This window comes from Paramormyrops kingsleyae, chromosome 18, assembly GCF_048594095.1.
Source record: "Paramormyrops kingsleyae isolate MSU_618 chromosome 18, PKINGS_0.4, whole genome shotgun sequence".
Taxonomy (NCBI): Eukaryota; Metazoa; Chordata; class Actinopteri; order Osteoglossiformes; family Mormyridae; genus Paramormyrops; species Paramormyrops kingsleyae.
The window spans coordinates 17420227-17436663 of NC_132814.1; the positions used below are offsets into that span (position 1 = coordinate 17420227).

Consider the following 16437-nt stretch of genomic DNA (forward strand, 5'->3'; position numbering starts at 1 on the left):
TTATTGTGTGCGTGCTCTGTGCGCGCGTGTGTGCAACATGAGACGAAATCGATGTTCCGGGAGAGAGTGAGGTCATGGGACCATCCCCTGTGCTTCTTTCTAACCGATCGATAGTTTACAATAAGCTTGTTCTGTGTGAGCGAGCATCTGGGAGCAATAGTATAGTTCTTGGGGATTTTATGTTGTTTTTTGTTCAAGTAGGACATCAGAACTTACATTTGTGTGTTATTCACTTTGCTGACCCATTCGTGACACAAGGGTGCCAAATAAAGCCCCACGTTCCAGCGGCTGGATCCATTCACTTTTGGGTGCTTGAGTTTTTTTTCTCCCTTACTGTATGTAATACTGAAGGCAAAGTAAGACTAACACAGATTCCACACAATTAGGTTTTTTATGACTTTGTATGGGTTTCTTGCTTTGGCACAGTTTCCCAAATGGCCTTCCTAGTCCCCATTGTCACTAAGGCAACCAGAGCCAGATGTTCCTAATTGAGGTGAAGTTTGAAGATTACGAATGTGGCCGAGGTTGCGCCCTGAGAAGATAAGGAAGTGGCACTACCTGTTTCTAAACATTATTACACCTGAGCCATTATTTTTTACAATGTTATTCTTGGGCAGTTATTTTTGGCTGATGGTAATCACGTAAACACATACTGGTGGTTGCTTTGAAGGTCTACAGAAGTACAAAATCTGTTTGTTCACCAGGTCTGTAGATTTCACATACTGATACAACACTAAATCAAGGAACTTAGAAGCCTGTAGTTATAAAAACAACCAACAACATCTTACCCATATGTATGTTCTGCGATCAGGCCTGGCCCAACCCTGCTTCGGGGCTCTAAGCAAAATGTGATTAAGCCACTTGTCACATGTCGTCTTCCCATTCTGACAGGCTGAGCCGATGAGGGCGCCCCCTGGTGGTCCCAGGGCCTGCTGCTTAGTTTGCTTATACCCTGGGCTGGCGCTGCCCATCAGCAGGAATAACTCAGGTGCAGGTCCCACCCTCTTAACTGGTTGGAGTTTTGTTGATAGGATTGCCAAGGCCCCTGGGGGGGGGGGGGGGGGGGGGGGGGGGAGCGAGTATGCATAAGGGAGCTGATTTATAGATAATGATCAAAAACAAAAAGCCAAGGGAAGTCAACTGTGGAGACAGCATTGAAATAATGCCGCATGTCACTATCGGCCATAATAACTTCAGTAACTGAATATATCATCTGGAAGGCTAACCCAACTCGTACAGTTCTTTTGCTATTTGTGCAATTCATTAATGAAGAACTATATTGTCGGTGCGTAATTTCAAAGTACTCGCCAGTTAAACTTACGATTGCCAATAAAATCCTACTAACATCAGTTATTTTGGTGAAAATGATACAGACAGTCCCCGGCTTTAGAATGTCCAACTTATGTCCACATAAATAATTTGAGTTAAATACAATGGTTCGTAATAACGAACCCACACACTACTTTGGCACGCTTATGAAAACATTGCACGGCTTCAATGGTTCATTGACTCAAGTTACAGTACAGTACGTAGTTACTTTAATTATTACTGTATTATTGTTATTACGCACTGTATTATTATGCCTTCACTGTACCTTGAAGTCTTTAAGTGTTTTATATATATAGAAAGATAAAATATACACTACATACAAAGACAAACATTGGACTAACTGATGCTAAATAAGGATTGTATGTACCTGGTCTGAATCAGCCTATCTACAAATTCAACATAAACACATTGTTAGGGAACAGATCTCGTTAATAACCGGGGGACCTGCCCGCAGTTTGTGTTCTTGCCTTTGCCTACAATGAACTTCAATAAGAATTAGGAGTATTTGTATGCCCCAGGACCAACACTGGTAAAATGTGTCAGGTACATTGTTTATTTAAAGAATTTATAATTAACCTTGAAATCGTGACATCGACTCCTTTTTGGTTTCCATGGCTACTGTAAGCAAGTAAATAACCGTTTCTCCAAAATGACATTTTTCTTGGCCATCTGGAGTGATTCAGTGTAGCAAGAGATGAAATGGCTGGGCTCAGGTCAAAGCATTTATCTACCAAGGCTTTAATATGGCTTGGAGATGTTATCAGGTCTGGCCACAACATTGCAGTGTAAGGAGCTGCATTATTTATTTGTTGGTATGTCTACAGTAAAGATTGGCCTTTTCAATGTAAGGCCTTATGAGACAGCGAAGCTGAGAGGGATCTGGCTTGTTTCCTATCACATTCTGCGGCAACTTTATCCTCTTCCACTGGCTTCCCATTTCAGGAAGCTCACTGAGGTAGATGTTGATAAGTTGACCATTAAAGGTTGTAGAAAGGTTTTTTTTTTTCCCTTAACTTTGTTTCTTAAAAAACCAGTGATGGGGACACGTCGCATCTACAAAATGTTCAATGCAATCCTTCACATCTGTTCAAGTAAAGGAGGAAAATCCATCCATCCATTCTCAACTTGTTTATACAGTACAGGGTTGCAGTGGGTTTTTATTCTATTTGTGTAAATATTCAAATATATGTAATTTTTTACGTTTCCAAAAAAATAACAGTGTCGCTTTAGTTCGGTGCTATACAAATTCCATTTTAAAGGGTCACAGTTTATTAAGCTTTTATTCAAAATGTGTTCCGTTTTACCCAAGCATCAGCTAATGGTCTTAAGCGAATCTGCCCCTTTAACTGAACCCTGAGTCTCTTTCTGAGTTTTTAGTGGTATAATGAGTACTGGGAAGACTGTTGGATTGCAGCTCCCCCCCCCCCCCCCCAGGGCTGCAATAGAATGGCCAGATTTCAGCTGTCTTCCCGGAGCTCTAATTCATCACCTCAACGAAGGAGGTCAGGAAATAATTTCCCTATTTTTGCTTCCAATAACCCAGGCTTTTATGTCTTTGATTCTATTTGCAAAGGAGTCTAGGGAAGAAGACATGGTAACTTCATTGCAATAAAATATGGTTTGGCGCATAACATTTTATTGATTGTTATCAGATTACATGTCTCAGTACATACTCGGGGGGGGGGGGGGGGGGCACCCTAGATCAGTCTAGGGTGGTGTGCGATGACTTCTAACTTCTGTGAAACCTCTTCTAGCTTGTTTGGTGAATCCGTCCGGCTCTATGTTACATCAAAGCACACATCAAAGCGATCGCAGATCGTTAAAATTTGGGACAGGTCGGATAAAAGTAGCCAGTTCCATCCATCTGGAAAGGCAAAGTGTGAGAAAGAGAACGAATGTTTTGAATGCTACCTGTGTAACATGAAAGCAGGCAAAGTAAAAGCTAAAAGTGTTATAAAATGAGAATACCCACTTGACCCCATAACAACCTAACAATAAAATTGCCTCCCTCATTACCATGGAAACAGTTCAACCCCCTAAAAAATGCAATTTTATGCAGACGGCTAAATTGGAGTGGAATTTGCACTTCCAGACTGACATCTGTAAAATTATTACTGTTTTAAAAGTATGGATTTGAAAAGAAGAACATTATATTTTAATCCCATAATTCTGTTAAGATTGTAGGCTCAAGAAAGCATTGATAGTGTAATCCAGGGATTACGGCATAATTTTAACCATTTGCAAAGAGGATCATGGTAAGACCATAAATACAATGTCATCTTAGCACAATAATGATTGAAAAATAATAAACTGAAATATAGGGCAGGGGTTGTTGTTTTATCTGATTTAATCAGTCTAAGCTGCAGCTCGCCTGCAACTCTTGTGTTTTTCCACACTGTGGTTTCTGTTTCCAAAATGAGAAAACACAATGGATCCTAGCCGTAATTAATGGAAGCTGGAGCTCCCGGGTCATGGAGGAGAAGATGATGCATGGCTTTCAAATGGCATCACCAGCTAATTAGCAACACGGGAATGACATCATACCTGCCACCACCGGCACAGGCTAGGAAGACGTGGCAAGGGAGTTTCTCATCATGGGTGGAGGGTCCGTGAACACATCTCGGGGGAGGCTATGCTGACAGGAAGCAGACACTGGGCCTTCCTCTGAACAACCTTTTAATTATTAGCTGTTTAGCTACAAGTGCTGAATCTAGAAGGCGTGCCCAGGATTGCTGTTTTGAGCAAGTAGACACATTGTTGACGTAGAGAATGGTGGCTACTGCCATCGCAAGGCCAGGCCCATCTCTGAGGAGGGGTGGGGCCAGGGCGAGTTAACTTGTTTTGGGCCCCCACTGAAGCCAAGATAAACCCAGTAATGGAAATCATTACTTGCCTGCTACTACTTAGTCATTATCATACAGATGCAACTATAATGACAAATAATATATCACCGATCGCTGACAGTCTATAGTGTGAACTTTCTGGACAGGCTAGCACCACACGGCAGCACAGGTGACAGTGACCTGGACTATGTGATCACACGTCCAAGACAAGATTTAAAAGTGCATTTCCGCTGCATAGGCCTATTTAGTAGGGGTGTAAACCTTGGTTTTGGGTTCGTGGGATGGTGCAGTTTCAGCAAGACAACCGTATTGAGCCTTGTGTTGGTGCGAGTTCTGTTTTTTCCGCTGTCAAAACAGCAAAATGGATTTGGACACTACCATAAATGTGAGTTGCACCTTGCACTTTCGTGTTAGACTGTCAAAATTGAGCGCATCAGCTTCCCTCTCTACAGTGCTGTTGTGCTTCACCAGGAAACCAAAATGTTCCCAAACCACCAATTATGACTGTAACCAGCATTTTCAGGCTTTCATAAATAACTCACAGCCACAGTTACCGTGATGTTTTCCTAGTGGAACATCTACTTGTGAATTTAGCTTTAGTCTGTGTCAATAAATTTATTAATTCATTTCACTGTGATTACAGAACCAAAAATAATTTTCATGGCATAAAATGAACACGTGTACCATCACAGCCATAATATTTAGGCAAATTAATGCATTCACATGAAATGTACTGTAGGAGCATACAAAAAAAAATACATCCATTGTGACTGAGCCAGTTTGCTTGACATAATGACGACTTTGCGTGATGCTATACTTAACCAATATTTGCATCAGTGGAAACAAACAGTAGCATAAATGCTTCAAAATGTACGCCATATTGGCCCCTTCATACAGAAACGTCTGTATGAAATTTCTGTGGACTTAGTCAGTTTTGGAATTTTAATGAAAGTTCTTCATTTGATTACATGAAGATTGAGTGACTTTTGGTTCCCAAAACTCTAATATAAGGAAACCTGGCTTAGGTCATTGGCCTTTGTCTCAAAAGCAATAAAAAACGGACTGAGTTTTGGAAATCTGCTCTTCAATTATGATAGTCACACCCATAATCATCTGGAGATATCTGCAACCATGTGTCACTCTGGAGAACATCTCACAGTCTACCCAGTAGGACCAGCTGCAATGGTCCCAGGATCATTGCTCAGGGCTCTCGCGCCGACACTGGTCTTAACAGCAGTATTGAACCCCTGACAGCCTTTACACTGAAGGTTCTAGAGGCTCCTCACAGCTTTGGTCGCTATTCTGCTGCTCCTAACGCTAGCGTGGGCCGAGATAAGAGGCGTGAGATGCCTCCAGCTTTCAAGCAGGCTTAATTTCCTGTGTATCTCACTGCTGGCACCTCCTGCTCTCATATCTCCACCCAGCCGTCCATTGTGTGGCTCCGTTTTTAATTACGCAGACGAAGAGGCCTTCCTGCCAACGGCGTGGAAGCTAGATTTGTGCCAGCAGCGTGTCTGAATTAATGACCAGTCATTTCGTTATCGTTTTTTATAATGGACGTGAAAAAAAAAAAGTAAATACCGTGGTTGCATGGACAAGTTGACGTTCTTTCTGCTTATGGTTCTCAGACTTATAACAAGGGCGAAAGTAATTAATTTTCCTTTTTCACCCACCGGTTTTGCCTTTTCCGCTGCTCTCTGTACTGGTGGTAACACGCCAAATTCAGGAGGGGTTGGTTCCCTGTAGCTGGGGGGCACGTGCACTGAGGGGGCACCTGGGGATATATGCCAGTCAGGAGGAAATCAATGCTTTGAGATGGGGCTTCAATATGGTCTCGATACTGGGAGAACCTTTGGCCTGCATTACAGACCACAGTGTCTATGAGTCTAATACCTACTGAAGAAAACGCAAAAGTGTCTTTGATGTGCTCTTTGAAGTATGGCAAGAAAGAAAAAAGTGAACACTTAGGAAAAAAAAAATTATATATATATATATATATATTTTTAATAGCCTTAAAACTCCGGTCATACTGAAAAAAGTTCAGAATTATTGTGCATCAGTTACTTTTATTTTGTTTTGCCATTTTTTTTTTATTAGTTTCTGTATGCCAGTCATTATTTTATGAAAATAGTTTTCTCTCTTTATACCTCTGGGCTGCTTTCAAGGATTAATAGTATGTGTAAGTCATGGGTTCACCTACAAGTTGGATGGAGCATTTTTCAAATAATTAGACAGGGATGGAGGCAGATTCCTGAACTTCCTGTTTAAAAAATACCAACCAACCAACCAACCAACCAACCAGAACTTCCTATTTCTTATTTTGACCCTTTTGTCCAATCAAACAGGTACTGTACACTTATACAAAAATCTTAAACAGCATATTATAACAGCAAATTAATATTTAAACAAATAATGTAAGTCAACAAATTTAGCAAACAAAAATATTTTACAATACATTTGGCAAGTTACATGAGAAAATTAGTGTTTACTCTTACTTTTCAGAAATGGAGAATAATTTGTATTATTTTAGCATGAAGTGGCCCACAGCTAAATGATGGCTACAGTAAGTGCACATTTTAAAGCTAACCCAATTTGGTTCTTTATTGCCAACCCCCCCAGGGGTCAGCTGAGTGATCATTCAGTGACATCCCTTTTAGTGATAACTTGATTTAGAAAGCAGGGGGTGAGGAATCCATTTGGAGAGCAGACACAATCTGAGGCGCCCTCTTATGAAAGTGCAAGGCTGCGTTTTCATGATCTGCCCCTTACTGAATTTGAGCTAATGTACCTTTTTAATGCATCTGGCTCTTTGTGAGTCAAATCCTTTGTGTCTGCCAGGGAGAAATACATGTGATTATTCAATAAGCAGGTAGTTTGGGATCTAAACTTTGCTTCACAGTAATTGCATACAGGAGTTCCTGTTTGAGGGCTTTTTGTTCATGTTTGGTGTTCAAGAGACTTGGCTGGTGACTGACTCGTTGGCCTTGGATAACTGCCAGCAGACAATTTTGGAAAGAACAAAATAATGGATGCTAGGAACTATTTGGGATTAATTATTACAGCATCTTTGTGTGCATTGCATTCTGGGTAATACCTAATTTGGATCTTGGTATTGTCTGTTGCTGCATCTTGACATTTTGGTGTGGTACTGAGTTGCACCTAATTCTTCTATTCTCTTTGGATGCCTTGACCCTGTGAACGGATTGACTGGAAGACATATTCAGGAAAGAGCACTTCTTCATTTTTCTTTTTGGTTGTACCATATTCGCTTGAAAACAGGAATCAACTAAAAGGAGGCGAATTACATCCAGGTAGCATTGTCTCCTGTTCTGTTTTGCTCCGAACCCCACCACGAATGCCAATGCACACATACATCCTGTGCTCTCTTAAATAATTGCAGCTGTTTTACTCTGTGCTTTAGACTGAAAGCGCACCGCTGCGGTCCTCGCCAAATGACATTATGAGCATATGACATTTAATTTGTAGGAACAGCTTGGCTCTGGCCCAGCAGCAACCACTGATTTATAATTGTCTACTTGTTTACATGCTGTGATAACTCAACTGTTTGAGCACTTTGAGAGTATATAGACAGCTGCCTACTTCTGCTTTTAATACAGATTAATTCTTATGAAAACTTCTGATTGGATGGAGGAGGAGAGAGGCGGGGCCAATGGCCCATTGAAGAGGGAAGCTAGATAACTGAAGATATTAGTGTTGCTTCATTCCAGCTGCCTCCCTTTCCCAGACTTATAGTGTGTTGTGTTCTTCCTGACTCCCAGTAAACCTTATTTTCATGTGCCAAAATGACTCCTTCATTTTTCAGGCTCTCGCATGCATTTTATTTTCCAGTTTTTCTCTTCATTCCCACCAAAATGGCCTCCATATTTACTGTGCTTTGCTATTTTTTTGTGTGTTTTTCCATCTCTGATCCTGATTACCCCTAAAAGAGGACACCTACTACCCCAAAAATCCCACCATTTGCTGCCAAGGCGTCCTGATCCCCAACACCCTCACAGACAAGTTACTCCTAATTTAAATATCTTTCGGACACGTCCTGGTTGCAGGAGAAATGCTATAATCACGTTGGCGAAATATACCAGCGAGACAGGACGAGGAGGAAATCTCATATGTCTGTCACGTTTATTTACTTCAAAACGAAGCCGCTGCACGAAAGGCCCCCCGGTGGATTTCCCAGACTCTCCCTACCAGTTATTGAAACTGGGAGAAAAAGTTATTTTCTAGTACAGCCGAAATCCCACGTATCTGATTAGTCTTGTTTCAGCTATTCGCTGTGTCTATCGCTTCCCATTTCCACCTCCTCATTACCTGCTTATGCTGCAGGTGGGGGGGGTCAACTATCTCGCTCAGATTAAATCTCTCAAAGGCAATGCCTACAAAGTGAAGAATATTATTAATATAAAATTCCTTCTAATAAATGATGTATTATTGCCTGGACACCGATCAGAAATAATTTGATGGGGTAAAAGATATGTTACAGTACAGAGCGTATATTTTACATAAATTACTGGGAGCTGGATGCATTCAGGGGATCTCAGATTTCTGTCTCCTTTTCCTCTCTGAGTATGTTGTAAAACCTTAAGAAGTGTGCTTTCTAAAAAAGAGGAAGAGATAAGCGCTATGGGGAAATCCAGACCATACGTCCACCAGCAAGAAAAAAATCTAATGAAGGATCATTATGTGAGTGTCTAGACTTGAGAGGTTCTTGGAATTTTACTGTGTCTCAGATTGGAAAAAAGAGAAACATCTATATTAGTCTGTGTTCCCCTACCTTCTGTCTGCACCAATGATTACTCATAGGTCGACTTAAAGGAAGAGGAATTCATGCATCCCCTAATACAGAACTGCCCTGCAGTGCACTGTATGAATGAAATTATTTCAAACTCTGTCAGGATGGTATAAGATATTACAAGGCATAATAAATACCCAATAACTAAAAAAAAGTCATCAAATCCTTCCAAACATTTGCCCTTAATACTGGAAGGATTTCTTACAGTCTTTGTAGACGTTTTGCAGTCAACGGAACAGATGCACTCCCTGCAGCTCTTATATAAAAATCTACTTCTAAAAATTTCTTTCTTGCTTAATTCGAGTTCAGAGTTGATTACTGTTGGCTGCAGTGCGTGGACTGCAACATCATTAATGATGATGATGATGATTATGATAATGATATATGCCAACGAGAGTGACATATGTTTCAACGCATCTTAAATTATGCATTCGTTCGGTTTCTGAGTTTAACAAGTCTAATTTTTCTTCTACATTCCCACCATTCTCATCTAATTAAGAAAAAATGGTATTACACAGATGTGCAAAAGAGCTTCTTTCCTTATTTACACTCTGCTTTCCATTGTTCCTGCAACAAGTTCTCCTGTGAAGTAGCAAGAAATTTTCCATTCAACACATCTGACTTGTGAAACCTGGTATGGAATTTTTTCTTCCAAAAATAAAAAAATAAAAAAAACTGCAGGGGGAAAAAAAAAAAAGCATGAAAGATGAACTGTTGACACAAATGGCGTAACAGGAGAATATGTTTGCAGCCGTACATTTAAGGAACATATGTTAAGGTGGGTGGCCTGCACTGTTAAATAGGAACAGGAGTGGCGATGAATCTCATGGCCGAGTTTAAAATGTATACTGGGGCAGCAGTTTATTGCCACGCCGTGCCGAAAACCACCAACAGCACTGCAGAGTCCCAGCTGGACCCCAGTCACCTGACCTTTCACCCTCCATGTCCTGAAACCTGTCAGAACCAGTTCTTTATCGCCCTTGACCCGACCACAGTCCTCCCACTGAGCACCGGATTCCTCCCTCCCTTCTCGCTCCCCCGGCTGCCCGCCACTCGTCGCCGCCGGCTGGCTTTATTCATTTATTTCAATGCCTCAAAGCACCTGGGTCCCTGTGGTTTGCAAACACTTCTCCCCATACGGTGCAGGCTGCTTCCGATGTGCAAGGCTGGAAAAAGCCGGGACATATGTTTGATGTTCATTTCTGTGCAGAAAGGCTATTGCCGGACGTGTCATGCCTTTTCAGTCCCGATTTGCTTGACCATATACTATTACCTGCCCCGAGAAATGTACGATACCCTCCTGATTCATAGTTCACATGTGTTTTTTTGGTTGCCTGTATCCAGATAGATGCTTGTATATAGTCAAAGTGAAAAGTCAAAGTATCTTTTACTGCCAGCTTTAGATATATGATGCACAGAGTCGTACATTGAAGTGAAATGTCAGTCGCAATGGTCATAGTGCAAAAGGGAAGTAAAAGACTGAATCTAAATACTGAGACATTTAAACTTTAAGCCATGGACATTAATATACAGATAAAGTGATACAATTAGCCACCTGATTGGTGGGGAAAGATGTGCAAATTTGGCGTGGAGCAGAATGTGCAATAAATAAATCTAGACTTAGAATAACCAGAATTATTAATCCTTTTACAAACCCAATCTTAAGCTGGGAGGAGGCAGATTGTTCAGCAGTGGGATGGATGGAAAAAAGCTGTTTTTAAGTTTCGCTGTCCTGGCTATCCAGAGGTCAGAGGTCATGAGGGGAGTGCGATGGGTCCTCCATGATGCCAGTGGTCCCTCTAGATGCAGCAGCCGTTGTTAATTTCCAGCAGAGAAGGCAGAGTGCTCTTGACAATCTTCTCCGCTGTTTTAATGACCCGCTGGAGGGTAATACATGTCTTATATATGTGCAGTAGCCTCAGAAGTCACCGCTCAGACTGCTCAGCAATAAGTGAACAAGCCCTACATACTGTATAGTTTGAGGTGCTTTAGCATAGGTATGTTCATAAACCTGTCTATGTAATTTAGTCTGTGTGATTAGGGTGCCCAAGGCAAACATAGAGCCAACCCCCCCCCACCCCAAACTGATTAGTTAAAAGGCCACCAGCGTCACTTGGCTCAGCCATTGGGCATCGGCCCACATCACCACCCTGGGGCACCGCCCCACTCCGACCAGCTGTGCGCAGAACCCATTCCTAGAAAATCTCTTAACTTGCTAGGTACCCATTTTTAACTCAGCACAGTGATTACGGTTTGGAATCTTAAGCTTTCCCCAAATATACATTTAATTTCTCATTTGGAATGTGTTTCATTCATCTTGCAACCGGAATGAGCTATAAATTAGAAACTGGGACCGGAGACTGATGGAATTAATAGGGCGAGGAGATCAAGTCCACGTAGTCTTGTTTGCATATTTTCACTTGATTTAGCCTCACTGTCAGCTGTTCCTTAACAAAGTGTAATGTCAGAGGGATCGCTACACACTACCGATTATTGAGCCAGCGGGTGTTTGGGGATGTCGATACCCAAGCATCTTTAAAGGTCAGCCGTTGCGGTCCACTGGGAGGAGCTGACAGATGCTGGTGGCATGGCACAGAGGAGGATTACACCAATCGCATTCCTGGCATCTTAGCCATGTGACACGTGACCAGCACTCTGTACCTTCCAAGTACCGCGATGATGCTGCTGATGCAAGAAAAAGGAAGCATGACCAAAAGTTATGATATTATTATTCATCTTGATAAGTATTGGAAAAGAAATTACTGCCTGCTGCTATGTGCGTTGCCCTGAATTACTATGCCGCGCAGCTAATACTCCCTGAAAAATGTAATTGTATAGAATTAGAAAAATTAGAAATACATTATCCAATTCTGTAAATATCACTCAAACAACGTAATTGAACTGATGTATCGGACTAACCATTTGGCTTACACTATTTACATGAAATTAAATATTATAATAAATGCTGTTTAGATTAATTTACTTAATGTCAAACAAAAGGGATTTATTTCCTGGTCACAAAAAAATCAGTGATTCCTAATGAGATTTCTCAGGAACTGTTCGACAGCCTCAGTCAAATATTTTATTCTTTGTCGTCCAAGCAACACAATGCAAGAATCCATCTCTTCCCAAAGTCCAGGGAAGGAAAAACACAAGAACATTTCTCACGTTACATTCTTCGATATGTTTAAGCCATTTGGAAGTTAAATAAAGGCTGTTCTATTTTCAGAAACCGTCCACGTTGATTCGGGACTGACGCTGAAGCATAGTTTCTGGTGAGAGACAAAAACCAAAAGCACAATGATTTCCACATGGTCTCTGTCCATTAAGCGGCTCGTTTGTTATTTTTAAAAATCTAAAAGCAATGTCTGCTAATTCCCTGCATACCTCAACCTTAGGGCAAACCCCAAAAATGCAGGACTACAAGTATGGATGCAGCCAAAAGCTTAGCTGTAGGCAGAAATTCGATATGTAATGCGTTTTTCCGTGCGGTTGAATGCAAACCTCTTAAAATATACAAACAGCAGACGAGGCCGACGAAATGTTTTCCTTCATCATTGTGGTGATTTGTAACATGTTGAGAACAGAAACCAAATTTTTGTTATGTAGGAAATTGTAGAAAAATTGTAGAAATACATAGAAATAGATTACTAGTTTTCTTTACCTGTTTGTTGATTTTTTTCCAGTCAAATCTTTTCAATTGTCTTTTAGATTTTGTTAGACTAAATAGCCATTTCTTAGAAATCATATGTATACCATCGGATTAAAACAAAAAACAGAATTGTTTTATAATCACAGAGCAAACAATGAGACAGAAAAAAAACACCGACATTGTATTAATGGAATGCAGGCACTTAGCAGTGTGCCGCTGAGAAAATTATGGAAAATTATTCACTGAGTAAAGAGAAAACAAAAATTCGGTAGCATGATGTCAATTTATGGTGGAAAAAATGTCAGTGCTGTGGTAGAAAAGGGACACCGTATATGTCTGAAAGCAGGCCTCCCGCACAGATGCGGCTTGCACGTTAATTACGTAAATGACTTCACAGCAGGGTAAGAGAGATGTACAAAAGTGCTGGACAGGTCTAGTTCCCTGTGATTACAGCTCTGAGGGTCGCAAGGGGACACCTCAGTCGATAGGCTCGCTAGTTTGTGAATGTGCCTGAACGTTACAAATGTAATGCAGCTAAACTAAAAATTTCATCCAACATAAATTCACCTCAGAGTTTAATTTAGTATATGCTCTAGATGGTGTTGTTCAAGTTACCTAGTATACACTTCATTTAGTGTGCACTACATTGCTACTGTGTGTCGTATAGGGCACATCTTATCTAATGTACACTTTTTAGGGTACAAATTAATCTGGAATGTACTCTGGAGAGTGTTGTTTGTCCACCTTTGTTGCCTACTGGTTTGATAGGCACTATTCTCTGCACAGTGCTGTAAATTTATTCTGTTATTTACTCCCGCAATTTAGTGCAAACATTCTCTAATGTCTCTAATCTGGTATATACGATTTTTTTCTTTACCATACACTTCATCCAGTGTACACTGGGTTGCAACTGTGTACCGATGACTGCATACCTTTTCTAATGTACCCACTCGAGGACCATTGCATATATTTATTCAATTTCATTGCCGGCACACCTGATTCAACTAATTAACTAATTATAAAGCGCTTGATTTGTTTAATCAGGTGTGCTGCTGGAGGCATAGCTCAAATGGCTGTAGGTCTCTGAAGAGTGTTTTGGCAACCGCTGAACCACTAGACTGCAAGTACTTAACTGAAAATAGCCGTGTACGTAGTTTGATCTTGCGTTCATTTTCCCCACTGTGTATTTTATTTAAAGTTAACTTTAACCAATGCTTCATTTGATTTGGTATGTTGACAGGATTCATCTAACATGATGTTCCTCCCATGCATGTGGAAGAGCCATACAAAGGTGTTACTAGTATATTTAATTAATCTCAACCATACCGTTCAAGACAGGTAGACTCCCTGCTTCTTCAGCTTCAGCGGTTTCAGCTTGCCTTGGTGCAACTGAAGCATGATATAATCTTCTTCAAGTGCTGAGACGATGAGTGCAATGATGGCTGTGTCAATCGCCGGGCAGGGATTCAGCTCGGTTGTGATTCTCTCAAAATGGTACGTCTGAGGGTCATTCTTGGATTTTGCCTCGGATATTGTGCCTTTCTAAACTTCAGTCTGTTAAGAGGCAAAAAAGGAGCAACTTACAGTCTCACGTTATGACCTTCAAATGTTGGTAGGACTTGCTCTGGTGGGAATGCTGAACAGAGAGGGATGGAAGGTGTGGCATGTGGATCAACAGGTCAGGGCACCGTGCCTGTGATTGGAAGGTCATCAGTTCAAATCCTGGAGTCAGCTGAGTGACCTGATCCCCAATTGCTTCAGGGAGTGTTTGACCCTGTTTTCATAAAAAATAAACATGTATGTTGTTTTGGATAAAGCATCCAATAAATAAAAATGAATGGATATTATTTCATTACTAGAATGAAAACAATAAAAAACAGAATGTTCAGGCCAATGGAAATATACAGGAAAACAAACTGGGTGCCAGGTCATTGGGAGCAACTGCTGGGACCAGTAATCATCAACTGGGCGATCGGATGTAAGCGATGAAACAGCCCCTTTTATATAATTGGAAAGTTACAAAATTGTGTCGTCAGACTCCTTCACTCCAACACTTAATTCTGTACAAATTTACTGCCATTATGTGCAATTATTTCTCAATGTGCAATTATTGATACTAAGTCACTTTCTCAATGTGCAACACTGCTGATTGCACTACTGCCCCCCCCCCCCCATTTATGACTTTTTAATTTTTAATTCTTAATTTTATCTTTATTTCATCTCCTTATCCTCCAGTGCTGAAAGACTTGTCTTCCTGCTTATCCTCTCATCCATCTCATTTCATTGTAATGTTGACCCTGTGTCAACAAACACATGACGAGTAAATTGAAACTTAAACTGAGACTTGAACTAGTCACCTGACTTTCCCCACCTTTGGTATGCAAACCCCTCCAACAGATTAGGATCCTTCAGGCACTGTTCTTAAAGAATAACATCACTGTATTAATGCAGTGTACTAAGCCACATCTTCACAATACCAATAAATAATTAAATGCATGTTAATAGTGCAACATTAGCCCTTGGCGTTGCTAATGCATAGCATCCTATTTTTGTTTCATTACAACACTGTTGTGTCCGTAAGTTTTATCTGTACTCCTGTTCTTCATTTAGAGTATTGTTTGTTGTTCATGTTGCTGGAGGCTTCGTAATCCAGGGTATCGATTATGTACTCCGTATCAATTAGCCTGTGTTAGACATCAAGAGGTGCACCCATTTGTTCTTCTGGGACGATTGCCTAACAGTCGATCCACACACTCGCTCTCTGAACTTAATTAGTGTTTAATTAATTTGTTCTAAAGTATTCTGAAGTGGAACTCCATTTGGTCTTATTCAGATGAACCAATCTAGCTGAATTCTACACATTCCCTGCTCTCACCTGCTCCTGGAGAACAATAGTAGTCCAACTCGTGTGTCTGGGCAACACAGGGTAGCCTGGTCTTCCACCTCTAAAAAAGAAAAATATACATTAAATAGATGCAATCCGAAGCCTGAATGCAAGTTTAACAAAACCATATAAAGAAAACCCAATCAAATACTGAACAGATACATGCACAGCTAAAGCCAAAAATTTGGTTTTTTAACCCACTTCATCTTTATTATTTTGCTTGCATTCATCTTCCATTCATGTCACTGAGTAGCAGATAACTATGTTAATGCAAATTTAATACCATCTAGTGGAGGTCATCAGCAACAGAATGTTTGTATATGAAAGTAAAACATGTTTAATTCGCTATTATAACACAATAAAATTACCCAGTAATATGAAAATCAAACCTTAATTAACCTTGCATTCAGGTTCCCTGCTTACCTCAGCACCTGTGGCTTACAGAAAGCACACAAGCTTGCTTGGAAGTCAGCAGTTTTCATTAGAAGCTATGCTGTTCCTCTTATCAGAATAACCCAAAGGCAAAAATGCAGGAGAAATACGCGTTTCTCCTTTTTAAAAATGGCCAATGTATTACAAAACGGTAAAAAAAAAAAAATGCCTACAGTTCTGTACCTTATAGCAGAATAAATAAAGCCGTATATAAGCAGTGCTTGAAGTGGACCAGTAGTCACCAGTATGCAGTACCAGCACTTCTGCTGATACTCAATAACAAGGGGAGTACCGGCACCTGGCGCTGAATAACAAGGGGAGTACCGGCACCTGGCGCTGAATAACAAGGGGAGTACCGGCACCTGGCGCTGAATAACTAGGGGAGTACCGGCACCTGGCGCTGAATAACAAGGGGAGTACCGGTACCTGGCGCTGAATAACAAGGGGAGTAACGGCACCTGGCGCTGAATGACAAGGGGAGTACCGGCAC

At 40.9% G+C, this 16437-nt stretch overlaps 2 long non-coding RNA genes across 2 annotated transcripts; one reads left to right on the forward strand and one right to left on the reverse strand.

The window, feature by feature from the left end:
* Positions 1-12076: 12076 nt before the first annotated feature.
* Positions 12077-16173, reverse strand: LOC111844815 (uncharacterized). Its single transcript, XR_002838467.2, has 4 exons — positions 15939-16173; positions 15507-15576; positions 13958-14185; positions 12077-12251 (listed from the first exon to the last, which is right to left on the reverse strand). It is a non-coding gene; the product is annotated as an uncharacterized lncRNA (long non-coding RNA).
* LOC111844816 (uncharacterized) lies at positions 13691-14443 on the forward strand. Its single transcript, XR_002838468.2, has 3 exons — positions 13691-13777; positions 13970-14125; positions 14248-14443. It is a non-coding gene; the product is annotated as an uncharacterized lncRNA (long non-coding RNA).
* Positions 16174-16437: the final 264 nt, after the last annotated feature.